The sequence below is a fragment of the Malus sylvestris genome, chromosome 11 (genome assembly GCF_916048215.2).
Source record: "Malus sylvestris chromosome 11, drMalSylv7.2, whole genome shotgun sequence".
In the NCBI taxonomy this organism is placed as follows: Eukaryota; Viridiplantae; Streptophyta; class Magnoliopsida; order Rosales; family Rosaceae; genus Malus; species Malus sylvestris.
The window spans coordinates 17891172-17912469 of NC_062270.1; the positions used below are offsets into that span (position 1 = coordinate 17891172).

A 21298-nucleotide genomic window follows, 5' to 3' on the forward strand; every position below is an offset into this window, starting at 1 on the left:
ATTGGATTGAAACTTTGAGAGAAAGATAGGAATGTGGTTGAAAGTAGTTGAGAAAATATGAATTTGTGGTGTAAGATAGAAGATAATGAGAAGGTATTTATAAAAAAGTAAAATCATTTATTTTTTAATTTTTCAAAATTTTTTTTCCGGATTTTTATTAATTTTTTACATTTTTTTTTATTTTTATTCACCTAATTAATCTCTGCCGTTGGATTTTAAAATTTTTGAATTTTAACACTCCAGATTGTACCACGTGGCACAATGGTAACATTTCACAATTTTAAGATGTTTTTTTCTTTTTTTTTAATTTATAATGTCGAATAAAGTGGACCGTTGATCTTAGATCCAACGGTTGAAATTAAATAAGGTTTTTAAAATTTTTTTACCTTTGAAAATCCAATGGCCCAAAATTTATTATCGTTGAAATCCAACGGACTAGGGGAAGCCATGTGACTTCCCAACGGTAACATTTTTTCACTACGTCGCGGGCCCCAATTCCTGCAATCTTGTCTGCCGACGCGCACCTACGCATGCTTGAGGCCCACGCGCTTGACTGAAAAAAAAATAAAAAAAGGAGCTGACGTCTGGCCGACGTCAACTGTGCGTCAGGAAGCCTTCGGGCTCTTAGGCTGGCAATTCGTGCCAGACCTCTCCCTCGGGCTGGCACATGCTGGAGCAAGTAGGCCGGGCTATTGCCCTTTGTTTTGGGGCCTATCGCTGGGGCTACTTCACACAGTGGAGTTGCTCTAAGTGCTTTTAGGGAATTGTTATTGGCACTTCAAAAATTTCATTCTACACTCCAAACTTTCTATATTTGAAAAAAAAAATACACTTGTGAAGAGTGTAAAATGAGATTTTTGGAGTGCCAATAACACTTCCTGTGCTTTTATTATAACATGTTAATAATTTTAGGGAATTGTTATTGGCACTCCAAAAATCTCATTCTACACTCCAAAATTTCTATATTTGGAAAGAAAAATACACTTGTAAGGAGGGTAGAATGAGATTTTTGGAGTGCTAATAGCACTTCCCTAATTTTATTGTATTTTAATATAGAAAGTATCCTACTACACATTGGTGACCGATTAATCCCCCTTTCAACGCAATCCAGTATCTGATGAGGTGATAGCTAGGTGCTTATTCAAAATGCGGTTCTATAAGTCAAAATTTTTCTACCAAATATAATCAAAAGCATTTTTCTACTGTCATGATGTGTGTTTAGCAATTCTAAACAAATATGCAACTCATTACACCATTAGACAAAAGTATTCAGTACCACCAACATATATCTTTGATATTACCAAATACCTCTCCAGGTAACCATAGGTTACCGATGTTGTGTTGTTCGTCGAGTAAAATGCAAATAATAGTATCTCGATAAATTATTAGATTCTTTTATCACAAGTGGCTTGTCCACCCTTACTTTCGTATGGCACTTTGGTTTGTTCATCCCAACTTTGAAGCTTTTTTTATTTTTTTTATTTTTTAACAAACGATATTATCTACATCAAGGGGAAGGGGGTGATCTTAACCTCACAATGGGCTAATAATAATATGGTTCAAATTCACCTTTGACAAAAATCGAACCTAATACCTTTCATTTACAAATGAAAAAGAATACCACTAGACCGTAATAGGCAACTTTGAAGCCCTTTTAGATCCGTTTACTGGTTTTATTTGTTTTGGTATCAACAACCCTTAATTGAAGGCTTCCAAATTTTAAATGGTAGTTCCTTGAAGAAAATCTTTTGAAAAATTTATAGAAATATATCTAAGAATTAGTGGCATAATAGTTAATAATAAACCCTAGTTCAAAGATGATCTAGCTATCAAAATAACTAGACAACACACTGAACTCTACTCTCCACTGCAGCGCCCGAATACCGATACACAACTCGAAATTCCTTGCCTCTAGCTATCTGTAATTTTACAAAAACAACTTCTATAACTTGGAATAGTGTACCGGGTTGATGATTAAACTCGATAAGTTGCGGAGCATGCATAAGCGACAATAATAGATATGTCTCACTAGTTTCATCTCAATTTATAAAATGTCACCATTAATTCATAAAATCTTTATTGAGTTTAGTTATATTATGAAATTGTTTCTCAACTTGTTCAATTTATTGATTTGTTGACCGAGTTTGTAATTGTTTGGGATGAACTCATTGTATTGGACAACTTGTTGACAAGGATTTTTTTTTTTTTTGGGGTACAGCAATACTACCCCTACTCTAAGGGAGTGGGAGAGTGGGATAAGTCTCACAATAAGTAAGCAATAATGTGGTTCAAATTCGCTTTTGACGAGAATCGAACCTAAGACCTCTCACTTACACTTATAAGTGGAGAGGAATACCACTAGACCGCAGTATCATGTGGCCTCCAACTTTGCAGTTGATTTGGATGAATTCCAATTGTTTGGGGATTCTTTCTTAATCTCCTTCAACATTGTTACTTGTTTTGGATGGCTAAAGTGTCATCCCTCGCAATTTTATATGTTGAAGAATGTGTGACAGGTTAAGATACAAATCCGTATGTTGAATGAATGTTTGTGATAGTTTATGAAACTAACCCTTATTTGTTGATATCCTTCAGATGATACTTGTATATTGAATGAATTTTAGTGACAATTTATTAAACAAACCCTTATTTGTTGATATCCATAAGATGAAACTTGTATATTGAATGAATTTTAGTTACAATTTATTAAACAAACCCTTATGTTGAATGAATGTTTGTGATAGTTTATGAAATCAGCCTTTATGTTTATGAATATTAAGCACCACAACAAGAAACATGAAGTACCACAACATATAGTCATCCAAAACATAAAGTACCACAACAAGAAACATGAAGTACCACAACATATAGTCATCCAAAACATAAAGTACTACAACAAGAAACACCAAGTGCAAAACATAAACTACTTAAAACAAGAAACATAAAGTATCACAACATGAAAACCAAAATTAAAATGTCTAAACTAAAATTGAAACCATTTTAAACTTATGAACTTGTAAATTTCTTCATTAGTTGTTGTCACCCACTGTAATAACCCGTCCCTAATCTTACGGTTTTTATAATTATAAAGTTGTGAATTGACCAAAATGCCCTTAGATGCGAAATTGTTGACTTTCATTGACCGTCATTTCGTGATGTATATGGGCTATTATTTTACCGTATTCATGTAGTACTCATTGCTATAAACGCATGGGTGCAAACAGAATCGAAATCGGAGTTACAGTTAAAATTTTACGGAATTACAAAATTCGAGGGTATTTTAGTAAATTGAAATTTAGATATTTTCGTCTTTTATTTTATTAATTTTGTTGGGGTTTTGTGGCACGTAGGGCCCACACCACGAAAACTCTCTCCCTCTTTTCCACACGTCTCTAACCCAGACTCTTAGAACTCTCTTGAGCTCCTTTCTCCCTCACCTCATCTCTCAAAACTCTCTTTTAGCTCTCTCTTTCTCCTTTTTGTACATTGTTGCTGCACCACTATCTCTCACCACTCCAACGAGCACCACCGCACCACCACCAAACCACTTACGTCGCAAACCTCAAGCCTAGGAACGTGATCACTCTCTCTCCCCTTATCTCTCTGCACAGTGGTACTGTCACTGTACAAAACTTTTCCCGACGAGTTCTCACCGTCTCTGATGAAGGTAATGCTAAAAAACTCTTCAAATCTTTGTAGATCATGTTTAGAAGTAGCATTACAACATTTTAAAGATGTTTTGGTGTTGTTTGGACCTAAAGATAGCTTGGGGAAGGTTTTCCCAATTTTCCAGCGAGATTCCAAGAGTTTTGCAAGTTTTTGCCGGGCACCTCTGGTCGTGCTCAGTCTCATTTACTTATATTTTGAATCCTTATCCCCTAGCTTCATTTGGGCTTTTGAATTGTTAAAAATGGTTGAGTTTAGGACCCTTATCGAAGCCGTTGAAGTTTTCCGAGCTTCTCCTACGAATTTTAGCCTTTTTTTTTGTTGGGTCCAGCGGGTGCAACCTGCGAGCCCAAACAGGTCGACCCGACCCGTTAGCCCAGAATCGAATCCAAACCCGGATCCGTGCACCGACCCAAACTCAGGACTCAAATCGTTAATCTGATCAACCTGGATTCCACCCGGACCCATTTCTTAATCGAGTTAAAATATTCCATTAACTTCCGGTTAACTTTTTCAAAATTTTCTCAAAAATCCTCTAGAATAATTTTGATGCCTTGAATCCATTTTTGGCATTTGTGTAGTGAAATTTCAAAGTTTTAACATAGTTGACCACTTCAGCGACTCGGTTGACTTTTTGGTTGACGGTTGACTTTTTACAAAATTTGTCAGGGACCTTTCTTAAGGTATTTCGATGTGCTGATTCCATATTGGGCATCAATTTTTCCAAATTCAAACATTTAAATTGATTTTTACTAATGGGTCTCTATTATGTTTAGGTACGATTAGCCTCGGTGATCTGTGTTTAATAGTTTGAATGGCTACGACTTTGCCAGTAACTGTGAGTGGGTCTTTTCTTTTATATAATATATATACTTATTGAATTTTCATATATGTTTAATAATGAATTTTTACGTGATGCCATAATTAAATTAACTTTTATAAGAAAAGTCATAATGATGAGAATTATGAGATCATTATAAATCCTACAGGATGCCTTAATTATATTTACAGCCATGAATAGTATTATGTTAGCTAGAATTATCGATTATACCATTACATGATTATATTTTGCTACATTGGTGTTAGTACTCGCCCGGACCAGGGCAAGCCTTCACGTGTATGTTCACATCACACTGGACACTCACTTTGGATCCATTATAAGTGCCAATCCTGTCCTAGATTGCTATAGGCAATTAGGACTCATATGTGATGCGCATAGCACCAATCTTCACGTGATTGTAGTACTGAGCATAAAACATTACCCAATATCTCTGTATGATCTTATGCGAGATATTGTGATTACCGAATGTTATGTGTTTATTTATGAAATAGGGAACTGTTATTAGCATTCCAAAAATCTCATTCTACACTTTTCACAAGTGTATTTTTCTTTCTAATTATAGAAAGTTTGGAGTGCCAAATAAGATTTTTGAAGTGTTAATAACAATTCCCCATGAAATATTGTGAAGTATCGCATTCTCAAGATATTATCGTTTATGGTAAATATTTTCATTCTATACGTAGTATGCTATTTTACGGCGATGAATAATTACATTTTCGAAAAGGTTTTACAAAGCATTATTTTTAGGTCCACTCACCCTTATTTTTGGCCCCTCTAGGTTTTTAGTGGCAGAGTTTTTTGTCGACGAGGATTCTTGGCAAATGTTGGTATAGAAGAGTACCTTGAATGGCATAATTCTTCTTTTCCTTTACTGTACTATGCTTATGCTCTGACATCATGTTTGAAATGGGTTCAATCCCGCCCACATGTGCATTCTTGCATTTAGTCACTAATTATTTTAACACTAAACTAATGGCTTTTTCACCTTCCTGATGTCAACCAACACAGCTCGATTCGAAGTCCAGGTGGACATTCCAGGTCAGGGTGTGCCACCCACCATCTCGCTAATTCCTGCATCTTCACTTATCAAATCTCTTAGTTTCTCAAATATTTTCCTTCACAATTATACTGGAGAAGCAAATAGTACAACTATTCATTCTTTCAATAAGAAATATGTTTTTGCTTCCCGAGATTGTAATTTTTCTATACAACTAATGGCCTCTTTTGTGTCTAGAATTGTTGATGACGTACCCCAACCCCAATAACATAAGTTATGAGGCTATGTATGTTGGCCGACACTAAATTGACCATATAACCCCATCTAGAGATGATGTCAATAGCCAATTTAATGATGAAACCATAGTAAGATATTTATGACGTGTAAGAATTTGAACCAAAAGATGTTCACTTAATATAAATCCAAAGCTGCTACAAGAAATCACTGATCAGCCTCCCCACTTAGGGGCACAAGTTATCTTGGGTTTAACCCCGTTATCATCATATAACAACAGAGCAACTAAAATTTTCAGGCAACAGTAAATACAACATAGCGCAGTACTATGCATAATCAAAAGTAAGATCATGTCACAATTATTACAACTACGATAAAATTGCAATAAAGGAACCATCACGCAAAGTCCAGAGGATGGAGGCTTCATTGCCAAGCCCACTCGTCCCTACCAATGTTCTCCTTACTCTCGTTATGTCCTATAGGGGTCGATTTAAACAAAACGTGAGTGTACCAGTTTTATCATAGTTATAAAATCATCGTTGAACATAATAACTCTTGTTTTGAAAACATATCTAGCAAAAACTATATAATAATATTTACTATCATAATAGTAAATCTCATTCATCAATACCATCGAAAACAATCAAGTCAAGTTCAAAAATCATACCTTCCTTCAATCAATAATGCTAGCATCAACTAACATAAGCACAACAAGCAAGAAATATATTAACATCAACTAGTTAATCTCAATACCGGTAATAATCATCAACCCTAGCATCCATTAGGACAAATATCGCCTGCAAATAAATCAACGGCCGAAGATAGATATATGCAATATCACATGATGACCATGTGGTGAAAGTAGATCACTGATGATGTAAAGATATTATCAAATATCATCACAAGTCTCATCAGAGACTAACATAATAAATTAATAATATGCGGATGCATATTAAGCGCACACGCACACACACACAATAGCTCTAGATCGAATTTAAATAGGATCCCAAACATAGTAAATGAAGAACAAAAGTTAGAATTTCAGTTAGACGAAAATGTTGATTTTGGAGATTGGAATATCCCTAAAGTATCGAGTAAAGAAATTTATAAGAAAAAACGGTCACTCTCTTCATTTAAAAGTGAACACCATGTAAGAACAGTTGAGCAAGCTTATGCTATCAGTAAAGAACATGATACTTGTCAACTATTCACACCAGAACAAATAAAAGCTCATAGAAAATATGGTCATAATTACATTCACATTGGTCTTGTACATATCGCAGTAAAACCATTAACAAGAAAAGGTCTCAACACCTCTATCCTGTTATGTCTCCAAGATGAAAGATTGAATGACTTTAGTGATAGCATTCATGGAATGATTACGTCATGTCTATACAACAGACCAATCCATTTTTATTGTTTTCCAGACCTCACAGTAAGCCTAACAGACCCACATGTGTTAAAGGCACTCACGTTAAACATAAAAACCTATGGTTATCAAGTCTTGGAAGGTGTCCAACCATAGCTAAAAGTCCCAGAGAATAAAATATTAATCCAAAGTAATCAAGAAAATGCCAATATCAAAATACCCAAAACCATCACATTGGTCTTGTACATATCGCAGTAAAACCATTAACAAAAAAATGTCTCAACACCTTTATCCTGTTATGTCTCCAAGATGAAAGATTGAATGATTTTAGTGATAGCATTCATGGAATGATTACGTCATGTCTATACAACATACCAATCCATTTTTATTGTTTTCCAGACCTCACAGTAAGCCTAACAGACCCACATGTGTTAAAAGCACTCACGTTAAACATAAAACCCTATGGTTATCAAGTCTTGGAAGGTGTCTAACCATAGCTAAAAGTCCCAGAGAATAAAATATTAATCCAAAGTAATCAAGAAAATGCCAATATCAAAATACCCAAAACCATCACATTGGTCTTGTACATATTGCAGTAAAACCATTAACAAGAAAAGGTCTCAACACCTCTATCCTGTTATGTCTCCAAGATGAAAGATTGAATGATTTTAGTGATAGCATTCATGGAATGATTACGTCATGTCTATACAATAGACCAATCCATTTTTATTGTTTTCCAGACCTCACAGTAAGCCTAACAGACCCACATGTGTTATAAGCACTCACGTTAAACATAAAAACCTATGGTTATCAACTCTTGGAAGGTGTCCAACCATAGCTAAAAGTCCCAGAGAATAAACCATATTAATCCAAAGTAATTAAGAAAATACCAATATCAAAATACCCAAAACCATCAAATAGTCAGACATCAGTTCATCATCAAATTGGTTCCTAATTAATGAAAGTAAGCTAGTTGATATTCAAAACAACTTAGTCAACCTAGACAACATAGAACAATACTTTGATAGTACATTTAAAATCAATATCAACACTCCAGCTAGGAAGTCGAGCGTCAAACTTCAAGAATTAAGTCAATCAACTAGGTCCAAAGAACCAGCTAGAATTTGTTTTTGAGGATCTACTGGAACAAACACATTAGATCATGACCGAGAGTTAATACATAATTTAATAAATATGAGACTCAAATAAGTTAGCACAAACTTCCAAGTTGCTCACCCTTGCTACGAAAACCAATCCCAAACCAAAACTATCCAAACTCAAGAAGAGCCAACTTCACCAACAACAACTGATTTTGAAGTAAACTAACCATTGTTAGTTTTAAGCAAGCCGTTTAAAATACATTGGAAATCATTAAAAGTTGACATCAAAGCAGAGGAAAATATACCAAGGAGAGAAAGATTCAAATAGAGTTACACCCAAGATCAAAAATTAGATATTTACGAAAAATGGGAAAACTTTATGAATAAACACAAGATTGATATATTCTTCTTTGATTTTGTTGAAGAATACTATGAATCAGAAAAGAAAATTAAAGTGATCACAAAAGAAAATTGGGTCAAACAAGACAAAGCAGTAATTTCTTCGAGCCAACCTCCATAAGAAACAATACTAATAACCACCTCAAATGCACAAGTAACAGCCACACCTTATAAAATCCCTAAAGAAGATGTAGGGATCAAACTTGTCACATTACAAAACAATTTCACAAACCAAAGCCTACATGTCATAGGAAAACAATTAGATAAAATTGAAAGTAAAATAAACAGACTACCACAACCAAAAACCATAGCCAAAGAAAAACCCCTAGTAAACTTCCCAAGTGACTCATCCAATAAAATAGTAAAAGGGGACCTCGGGTACCCCCACGCGCCCTCATGCACCACCACAAGATGGCGGCCCTGATGGCCATGCGTTATTTTGGGTTGCTGGAAAGTTGGCCAAGAAAGTCACTGGCGTCACCGCTAGAGCCGCCGTGGACGGTGGTGGAGCATAGTACCTCCGGTGGAGGCACGTGTGCTCCACACGCCACCTAGGACAGACACCCACCTGCTACCCACTCGTTGGCCAGAGCTTTAGGATCCGACTGGGTCTGGGCTGGATCCGGGTCGGGTTTGGTTCTATTTGGGTTGGGCTTGGGTTATATGTATTGGGCCTCAAGGTTGGGCCTGAGGCACTTGGGTCTGAGCCTAGAGTATTGGACCAGGTTCCATTTGGGTTTTGGGCCGAGGGAAATGGGCTGGGCTTTATTGGGTTTGGGCTGAATAGTGACCTGGGTTTCCGGGTTTGGGTCAGTTTAACCAAGTTTCGACTAGGAAGAAGGACGAAGCTCCCCGAGCTCTAAGCGACCTAGAGTCTACATTAAACTTGGTGATTAAACCATAAACATGAAGCTATGAGGGAGAGAAAGAGGATCGTACCATTTTCAATTCCAGCTTGTGGCCAGGAAATGGTCGAGAATTTGGTTTAAAGTCGTTGGAACTCGTCGATGAGGGTTGGGTAGACTCTATGCTTCCCAAAGAATAAAGGAGGGAGAGAGGCCCATCACGACAGTGGCTAATGATGCTCGTCAGAGGGGATGGCTACATGTGTGTATGTGTGGTGCTTGGGGGTGGAGAGGACGAGGGTGAGTTGTGAGAGAAATGTCCGAGAGGGAGAGAAAGTTATGAAAGAACTCATGGTTGGGATAATGCAAAGTAGTCCACTGATTTGAGACACCATAGTTGTCTTATGCTTAAGTCCTTAATCTTTGATTATGTTGAAGACATTCCATTGAGAATGTCCACGACATCGTTGGGGCTAAGCTACCTAATCGTAGAGGCATGTGAGTGTGCAATAAGGGATCTCTAACCTTTAAACCATTGAAGAAGAATACTCTATGATATTGTTAAGAGTCTATGGCCATAACATATGAATACGATTTAGGAAGTATGCTCTAAATCACATTCAAGGTAATCATATAACGAGAGGATCACATTGGATTGCAAACATGAATAAACTATCATCCAAACAATATGATTAAGAGTATTGGTTTAGAGAAGGGAGAATTGAAAGTTTGTTTCAATTCACAATCGATTAGTAAGAGTTTTATCGCCCACTGCCTCACTAATTAGAACCTAATGGATCATACACCGTGTAAGGTAGAGATTGAAGAAACAACGAAGTTGAGTAAGGATGATTAAATAGTTTAATTGTTTATGGCTAGGATTAATTATTATGTTAATTAATCAAACAAATAAGTTTGTTTTAGACCTTGGGTTGGTTTTAGGCTTCAAGGCCCAATGGGCTTCGAATAGTCAAGCCCAATAACTTAAGTTGTATGACAACTTAAATGACAAAGTGCTCAAATGCCCAATAATAACCCCAAGGCCGGCCATACATAGGGTTTGGCTTAGTTTCAACTATGCCACTCAAATGTGAGTGGCTATAAAAGGAAATTTATAGGCCAAATTCATTTAGGGTTCGCTTTTGAGGAAGTTGAAGAGAACAAAAGCTCTCATTTTCTCTCTAGGAGGCCGGCCCTTAGGGAGGATTTCACTAGCATCAAATCCTCCCCTAGTCACTCATCTCTTCTTCAAGTCTTTCCTTAGTGTGGAAACTTAGAGGTTCTCTTTCTTGGGAACTTGGAGAATCCATTGTTCCATCCTCCTCCAAGTAATCCATGGAGCCAAGAAGCAAGGAGCGAAGGTCCTCTCTCTTGGGTGATTAACCTTTGCTTATGCAAAGAGGATTCAACAAAGATATAAGAAATTTCAACTTATTTCTCTTTGATTTAAGTAGAGTTTCACAACTACTAGACTTTGAATTTTAATGGGCAAAGTTTTGTTTTTGAGTACATACAAGCATGATTCCGCTGTTAATTGTTAATTGCATGATTAGATGTTGCTCAAATGAACTTAGTAAAATCATATTTTCACTATAGAAGCGACACGTGGACATTTGCTCAAGAAAGACAAGATTGCCCTCATTAAATGAGCAGGCTCCTCAGATACTTATGTGCGTAGCTCAGCACCCCTGAAGGTCCATACGTTGAATACGACTGCCCATAGTTCACCTGTCCTTCACAAGGAAAAGTCAAAGCATTAGAGATAAGGATTAATTACCCAAATCCTATATTCCCAAATGAAAATTCACTCCATTCAAGTAAGTAATCCTTATTTAAATAAATTAGGGATATTTACTCCATTATTTCAAGATATTATTTCCTATTTAATATCTTGAGAATATTTCTCCATAAACTTGGCTAATAAGGTGTTGCCATGTGTAAGGTAAAACCTAACACCATGGCCGGCCACTCCCCTATAAATACCTCCATCTTTACCCAATTTCGGCAAGCTTTTGCTACACCTAAAAGCCCTAAACACATAGTCTTTTCAGAGAAACTAACTTAGGCATCGGAGATCCATTGGCCTAACCCCCCCCCCCCCAAACCAAACCTCATGGGTGTATGAAGGTTAGGTCTTTGATCAAAGGTGTTGATTGTTTTGCAGGAGCATTTTCGTCAAGACTGAAGATGGTGGGAATTTGCATCGACACATATCATTTTAGAACTTCCTTTCATAGCCCTAATGTATCCTTTTACAGTACACTATGGTGGAATTTTTACCACTGCTATAAGTCAAGAAGTAAAATTTAAGTTCTCTACCAGAGTAGAACTCAAATATATAAACGAATTAAAGAAAAACAATATTTCCAAAACAATCAGGACACATTTAATTAAACGTAATCAGAAACAAAACATGGAATTGAATTTCGATTACAGGGTATAACTTTGTTTGCTAAACATGGGGAGTAAAAGAAAAGGTGGGACCCACACAAAATTTTGGAATTCAATTCCAAAATTTGGAGGATTTGAATTCCATAGATTAACATTGTATTTGGATTCCTGATTGCTTAGGCAATCAGAATGACACTTTTGTTCCCTTTATGCCCTTGCTTACTTTTTTTTATTTCCAAGACTATCCTTTATATACCCATTAACCTTAGACTGTCATTTGTTTTTTCACCTCAGCTCTCGTCACAATTACGGACAGGTAAATCCCTACTTCTTTTGTGTTTTTATCTCTGAGTTGAATTTTTAGTTTTCAATTCTTCATGGAAAGGAGTTCATGATGGAGTTATTGTTTTCATTTTGAATTTTTAGTTTTTAGTCCTGCTGCATCCCTGATAAGCACCAAGCCCAGCCCTTTTTCTTGTATTCCATGTGAGCATTGAGCATAAAGAACCAACCTCAGCCCTTTTATAAGCTCCAACCTCATCCCTTTTGCCCATATCCATAATAATGTCCTGTGAGTTGCATTTTTTATTCATTTTTATTTGAATGTTGTATTGTTTAGGAAGAGTACTTTATTCCTAATTCTTTATGCTAAAAAATGTTTATTAATGAAATATTCGTCATTTTTATGAAATTAGGAAGAGTGAGGACAAGGTTGTGGGTTGAGCTCTCTTCACTGGTTGCAGGTATACTATGATTTATGTTGTTATTTTTCCATTAATTGTGAGACTAGGTATGGAGGAAAAAAAATATAAATTTTTATGACTGAATGTGTAATGTACTGTTAATTTATTTCAATTTGCTGATATGTTAATTGAAGTCCTTCATGACATTTTTTTTTCTTCATTATATGATGTAGACTAATGGCTCATCTGAGTTTGTCCACAAAGAAGAAAATACATGCTGCGTTGAACGTGTTGATTATCTATCTTTGAACTATATTTGTTGCGTGTGCTACTTCGTATTTCTATTCTTGGTATCGTTTCCAAAAGTGCCTTAGAAGTTCCTCACCTTCTCAAACAGTTATAAAAGTTTACAAGCAATTAGAATTCTTACATGGTTTAATTTATGAGATTGATGTGACATGTATTACTGAACTATGAATGGATAGACGTTCCTTTCATAGATTATGTCAAGTTCTTGTGACTAGAGGACAACTACGAGCTACTCGAAATGTGTTTATATAGGAGATGGTTGCATTGTTTCTATACATTCTTGCACACCATCTTAAGAATAGCATAGTTAACCACCACTTTAGAAGGTCTGGTCAAACAATTAGTAAGTACTTCCATGAGTGTATTAAAGTAATGATTCGATGCCAAAAGGATTTCTATCAAACACCTGAGCCTATCCCTGAGAACTTAACTGAACCAAAGGGGAAATGGTTTAAGGTATGTAGTATATACATTCCTACACTACTCAGTAATTACTAGTTTTTTATTTCATAGTTTAGCTTGTTTATTTAGTGTCCTATATACTGTAGAATTGCTTAGGTGCACTAGATGGAACATCGGTTAAGGTGCATGTACCAGAATGTGATAACCAAAGTACAAAACAAGGAAAAATGAAATAGCAACGAATGTTTTGGGAGCTTGCACTCTGAACATGCAGTTTATATATGTTTTACCTAGAATGGAAAGGTCCACACATGATGGCCGAGTTCTTAGAGATGCAGTGACTAGGAGAAATGGATTGAAAGTCCCTAATGGTAACATTCACAACTTTTTTAGTAATTAAAATTCTTAGCTTTTGAATTGCAAGTGATATAGAGTTGTAAGTTTGACAATTTAATTCCTTGTCAACAACAGGTTGTTACTAATTAGTTGATGGTGGCTACACAAATGGAAAAGGTTTTCTTGCACATTATAGACGAACCCATTATCATTTGAATAAATGGAGAGATGATTATCATCCTACAACACCGGCTGAGTTTTTTTTTAATAAGAAACACTCAAGTGCTCGGAATGTCATTGAAAGGCGTTTTGGGCTATTGAAAATGCATTGGGGAATTCTTAGAAGCCCATCCTTTTAGGATATTAGGATTATCGTCGCATAATTTCAGTGTGTTGTATGCTCCATAATTTTATAAAAGGGAAATGGTTGTAGATCCTATTGAAGCTGATGCGGATGGGCAATTTCAAGATGGGAATTCAGATGCTAATAACAATATTACCATTGTTGAGTCCTCATATGAGTGGACTGCATGGAGGGATAACCTTGCCCAAGAAATGTGGAACAACAGGGCAGTTCATTGAGTCGGTGTTTGATATGTCCTTTTGTTTTAATGAAGACATTAATGTGTCTTTTTATATTATGATGTTTGTAATAACATTTGGAATGTTTCTTTTGTTCTTAAGTTAAGAAAGACATCAATATTTGTAATCACAATCATTTGGAATGCTTATGTCAAAAATTGTTTGTGTAATAACATTTGGAATGTTGTATTTGTTTCTAAGTTAAAGAAAGACATCCTATTTGTAATCAAAATCATTTGGAATGCCTATGATTTCTAATATTGTTATGCAGAATGGCGTCTGTTTCATCTACAAAACAAGGAAGGGGACAACAGAAACGTTATTGGACAACTAATGAGGATACAATATTGGTTGAATCATTGCTTGAGTTGCATAGTGACTCGACTTGGCGAGCTAGTATTGGTTTCAAGAATGGTTATTTGGGGAAGATAGAAGCTATGATGGAAGCCAAACTCCCAGGGTTCAGATTAAAGGCATCACCCCACATTGAATCACACATCAAGACGTTGAAGGCAAAATATTTTGCCTTAACTAATTGCTAGCTCTCAGTGGGTTTGAGTGGAATGAAGAGAAAATGATGTTGGCTTGTGAGAAAAGTGTGTATGACGAGACTACGAAGGTGTGCATATATATGCCCTGGCTAATTTAAGAAAACTTTAATATTTATCAGTACTAGACAAAAATAGTATTTATCCTATAAGGACATTTGAATGAATAAATGCAAATTGTGGTGAATCTTTATAAATGCAAATTGGTATCAATCTATATAAATGCCAATCAGCTAATCAATAGATGATATCAATGCAAATTGGTATCAATCTTTATAAAAGCCAATCGACTAATTGGTGACTCTTGCTGCACATATGTACCTTTATAAAATCAAATTGGTGAATCTTGCTGCGCATATATCTGATTGCATTTTGTGTTTTGTTTTATAGTTTTCTTACGTGCCTTGTATTTTGTGTTTTTTGTTTGTAGGGTAAAAAGGATGCAAGTGGATTGTACGATAAGCCTTTTCCGCACTACCATAGTTTGGGAGAGATTTATGCAAAAGATTGTGTTGTGGGTGCAAATGTTGGTAATGTGGATGGCGATGAAAAAGAAGTTAGACTTGACGATGCCAATGTCAATCAAAATGAAGGTAAGGATGAAAGTGGAAATGATTTTGATACTTCTTTCTCAGTACCAAATACCCAACAACAAAGGAATGCAGAAAGTAACACATCAAATAGTGGTCCCAAGAAGGCAAGAGTAGGGGATGAAATGGCTAAGAAATTCTTTATTATGGGTAAATCTATAGCCAATGTGGGACCTAAGCTTGATGGCCTAGTTCATGCATTGTCAACCAATATAAATCTGACCGAAATGAAACAAAAGCTTGACGGTAAGTTGATAAAATGGAGTTTTTGGCTCCCATGGAATTATTTCAAGTCACCAACTTCGCCAAAGAACATGACCTTCTGAGGGTCCTTTCAACATGTCTAATGAAAGGAAGAGTGCATATGTGACTACTTTGTTGCAGACTTGCACTACAAAAAAAAGTAGTCATTACCGACGAAGATTTTCCGAGGGCCCCAAAAAAACCGTTGTAAAAAGCACATTTTACGACCATAAAATATGGGTCGTCGGTAACATAGTATGAAATAAATTTTTATTACCAACCCACATAATGCCCTCAGAAAAAGTATCAAGATTCATTGGAAATGCACTTTTGTTTGGCGGGAAGAATTGGCGCCAATTGGATTAACGACGAGTAAAGTTCTTATCGGAAATAGAATGGTTATTTCCGAAGGTTTACTCATGTTGACGAAATTGATTTAGTATTTTCGAGGGAAGAAAGTCCTCTCAGTAATGATTTTATATTTTGAGGGAAAAAAATCATCTCGGTAATGCTTTTATATTTTCGAGGGTGATTAGTTGTTGTCGGAAGTAATCATATTTTTTTCGACAAAATGTTTTCTTTGTCAGAATAAATTTTTAAGGCATATGGTTTTGTTGGAATCAATTATTTACCAATGGTCACATGTGTCGTTGGAATATTCTTGAAATAAGTTTGATGCTTAATCTAAATTCAACAATAAATAGATCATATAACTTAGAATACATATGGAAAAAAACACAAAATCCTATTAAAATAGTACTATCCATTAGTGCATATATTTAAATTGAAGATCGAATTTGTTCTTCGTACTCTTATAGGGTTGAGGAATGTAATTGTAAAAAAATAAGCAAAATTGGAGTTAAAATAACCGTTAAATCGTGAGTTTTCGTTTATAACTGTCAAAAGATTTTGTCCCGTTACATAATATCTAAATGTCTATATTTTGCGATATTTTACTTATGTGATATTGGAGCATATACAAACAAATTTGACGATTGGATCATTGAAACTAGTTTTGTAGAATGTGTATCCCTTCAAAACGATAGATTCAACAAATACTTTGAGTTTATTTTATACTTCCATTAAGTAGAACATAATAATTTGTGGTATCCACTAGTGCAAATATTTTAAATTGAAGATTGAATTCATTCATCGTACCCTTATAGGGTTGAGGAGTGTAGTTGTAAAAAATCAGCAAAATTGGAGTTAAAATAACCGTTAAATCGTGAGTTTTTGCTTATAACCATTGAAAGTTTTCGTCCCGTTACCTAATATTTGAATGTCTGTTTTTTGCAATTTTTTACGTATGCGATCTTGGAACATATACAAACAAGTTTGACGGTTTGATCATTGAAACTAGTTTTGTAGAATGTGTATCCCTTCAAAATGATATATTCAACAAACACTTGGAGTTTATTTTATACTTCCATTAAGTAAAACATAATAATTTGTGGTATCCACTAGTGCAAATATTTTAAATTGAAAATAGAATTCATTCATCGTAGTCTTATAGGGTTGAGGATTGTATTTGTAAAAAATAATCAAAATCGGAATTAAAATAACCGTTAAATCGTGAGTTTTCATTTATAACCGTCGAAAGGTTTTGTCTCGTTACCTAATATTCGAATGTCTGTTTTTTGCGATTTTTTACATATACAATCTTGGAGGATATAAAAACGAATGAACGGTTCAGATCTTACATATCACGTTCCGATGTTTACGGTAAACTAAAATATGAGTTGATGTTATATAGTTTATGGAGACTTTATAAACTCAAAGCAATAATTTCACTAACCGTAAAAATCTAAACGTGATATCAACGATCCAAACCGTTCATGTTTTTGAATTCACTAGAAGATTATGTTTTTTGAAAAGAAAATTTGAAAAACGAAATTCTGTTAGAAGAATGGAGCGTAAACATAAACGACAATCAACGGCTAAAATTTAATCTACGGTCTAAGGGATGATAGTGCTTTCACTAGGAGGAAAATGGCTGCCATGAAATTGTGATCTAAAATTGATGCATTCCATAAACAAGCACAGGCCTAGTATTTTAGGGAAAATTGTGAATGTTTTGTAAATCTAATGTGAATGCTAGTTTTTTGCTATGACATCTAAGTGACGGTCCAAAGAATGTGAATGTTACTTTTTTGCATAATGACATCTAAGTGATGGTCCAAAGAATGTGAATGCTATGACATGCTCGCTGCCATGACATATTAGGGAAAATTGTGAATGTTTTGTAAATCTAATGACTAATTAGATGACACTATGATGGTGAACTACTTTTTGTTGAAATTATGATGTTTAGGCAGGTTAGGAATATTTTTTTGACAATTTGATGTGTAGACAGGTTATGAATAGTTTGTTGATAATATGATGCCTAGGTAGCGTATGACTAGTTTGTTTAGGTTGGTTATTATGGTTAGATAGATGTACTTTGATGTAAAATATTAACTTTAATGAAGTTATTTCCTACTCTTTGTTTGTTCCTAATGTTTTTTCTTCATTTATTTACTATTATACAAAATTCTCCTCCTGAAGATCTCTTTGTTTTAAGGGGAATCAAGTTTTTTGATTTGAAATGGTAAAAATCATTCCTTCTACTCATTAACATTACATAACAAAATATATCCTTGAAGAGTTAAGATTAAAAATGCTCCTCATGTCCTTCTAGCTCATTAAGCACAACGCACATTCACATTATGCACAACTACATGCGTATGGCGAAGAGAAGAAACTACAACTTGGGCGAGAAAATTTAAATATTAAAGTAAATACTTAAATTTATTAAAAAATAAACAAAAGCATTTATTTTAGTGTTTCTATGAAATAAAAAAGAAATTTTATTAAAAAAAAGTACATAAAATATTTGATTTGGGATAACAACATTTTAGTAATCATATTGGTTTATATTCCAATTCTACTGAATGAGTAAATAGCTTTATAGAATTAGTATCATTTCTATTCCGATTCCAAAACATTTAAGTAAACAGCTTCAACAAGAATCCAATTCTGACTTCTCCTTATTTCAACTCCTCCTCAATTCAATTCCTCCTATTTTTATTATAATTACATAAATGCGCATCAGTGTAATTGAAAGAAAAACGCAACAAATCAGTTATTTAAAAGAATAAATAAATTAAAAAAGAATTGAAGAATAGTTAAACAATAAACCTTTACAACAAAGAATTAATTCTTTGCAACAAAAACTTGTTCAAGAAATATGTTCAGACATTCCTAATGCCTTTTGGCGAAGGAAATAACATATAGTCAAACTTCCTCACATCAAGGACTTCAATGAAAGGAAAATACCCACAAAAGCCAAACCAATCCAAATGAGTCAAGAAACTAGGGAATTTTGTAAAAATGAAATCACATAATTACTCAACGAAGGAATAATTAGAAAAAGAAAGTCACATTTGTTATGCCCTACTTTCCTTGTGTAAAAAAATGCTAAATTAGGAAGAGGTGCCCCAAGATTAGTCATTAATTGTAAACGTTTAAGTGAAGTCTTAGAATGGACAAAATATCCAATCCCCAATAAAGGAGATTTAATAAATAGATTAAGTCAAGCAGTAATCTTTTCAAAATTTGACATGAAATTGGGCATCTGGGAAATTCAAAGTCATGAAAATGACAAATACAAAACGGCATTTGTCAATCCATTCGACCATTATGAATGGAATGTAATGTCTGAAAATGCACCCAGTGAATTCCAAAATATTATGAATGAAATAGTCAATCAATACAGTCACTTTTCCATCATTTACATATATGATGTCCTCATTTATTCAAAGTCAATTGATGAACATTGGAAACATTTAAACATGTTCACCAAAATAATTAAGTCAAACGGATTAGTTGTTTCATCCATAAAAATAAAATTGTCTCAAACTAACATAAGATTTTTAGGATACAACATCCATCAGTCAATAATCTAACCCATAGACGGAGTCATCCAGTTTGCAGATAAATTAATAGATAAAATCACTGACAAAACCGAACTCCACATATTTCTAGGATCATTCAATTATGTTGTAGAATTCTACCCAAAATTGATGAACAATGCAAACCATTATTTGACAAACTCAAGACTAATCCCATATCTTGGTCTTCTACTTATACTTCCATAGTCAATTAAATCAAGTATCATGTCCAGGCATTACCTTGTCTTGGTATTCCTACAAACAATTCATTCAAAATTGTTGAAATGATGCCTCTGAAATTGGTTATAGAGGTATTCTTAAATAGTCAACTCATCTCAATTCTACTGAACAAATTGTTCGTTTCCATTCAAGAGTCTGGAATTCTATTAAAAAAGAAATATTATCTATAGTACTATGCATATTAAAATTTCAAGATGATTGGTTAAATCTAAATTTTTTAGTAAGAGTCAATTGTAAAAGGGCAAAACATGTTTTACAAAAAGATGTTCAAAACATTGACAAATTTTTGCATGATGACAATCAATATTAAGTTTTTTTTTTATTTCAAAATGGAATGCGTAAAAGGTAGTCAAAATTGCATTTCTGATTTCCTAACAAGAGAGTTTCTGCAGGAAAAAAATGCCAGGATCCTTATCAAAGAAGGCTTTCTGCCTCTCTCAACCCAGTCAAAAAAGAATCTGTCAAACAAGAGTTAGGCCTTGTACCTTACTCAACCAGCGGTTCAGTCAACCGTTTTACTCCCTTAGGTTCTAACGTAAGGAATTTCCAACCAAATTATCAGTCAGCCTTAGTCAAACCTTATAATCCTTACAAAACCTCAATAAGACCATCACAACCAATGATCAATTACAATCAAACCTCTCCTTACATTCAAAAATCATCCAGTGAACATTTGTTCAGTTACCCTCCAGATCTTAATCCAAATCTAATACTAGCAAAGTTAGCTAGATTCTAGTTTCCCCCAAATTTCCACTACTAACCAGAAGAGTCATACAAAACCCTTGGATTTTTCAAAAGCATTCTTTTTGAAACCGAATTAATAACCATTAAATCTATCACCAGTCACACAAATGAAAACAACATCCTTTATCATAATTTACACATTGGAAATACCATGTCAGAAAATGATTATAAACACAAGTCCCTTCACACTCAACCACCCAATATTCAGTAGAATTATTATGATTACATCAATGCATGGAAAAACACTTTCCTCTATCAGAAAGAGGATTTCAGTCATTCTTGGTTTATCAACTTCGATAAGAAATTTCAACCTGTCACATCCCGGCCTGGGTCCACCATATCCCAGGCCCGTTCCACCACCGTAGCACGATATTGTCCACTTTAGGCTTACCATTCCCTCACGGTTTTGTTTTTGGGAACTCATGAGCAACTTCCAGTGGGTCATCCATCCTGGGAGTGCTCTGGCCTCCTTCTCGCTTAACTTCGGAGTTCCTACAGAATCCGAAGCCAATGAGCTCCCAAAAGGCCTTGTGCTAGGTAGGGATGTGACTATACATTTAAGGATCACTCCCCTGGGCGATGTGGGATGTTACACAACCAATATTCCCAGCTTGGTTCTCCAAGTGGTGGTTAGTTCATGACCCAATAGCCAGTCTCATCCCGAAATTGCTCATGCACAGAATTAACCATTTTCAGTCAAGATTCGATACAAGCCTATTCAACAATAAAATACCGCTTCTTTTAATTTTCATGGCCAAATATAAAGTTCCATAAATTTTAAAATGGGGGTATGAAGCAAACAATGAAGAAGTTCAAAGAGTCAGATTAGTAAAATGGTGGGACAAATTCA

At 34.9% G+C, this 21298-nt stretch overlaps 1 pseudogene; it reads left to right on the forward strand.

Annotated features, from left to right (window-relative positions):
- Positions 1-14426: 14426 nt before the first annotated feature.
- On the forward strand, positions 14427-15796 carry LOC126590282 (uncharacterized; annotated as a pseudogene).
- Positions 15797-21298: the final 5502 nt, after the last annotated feature.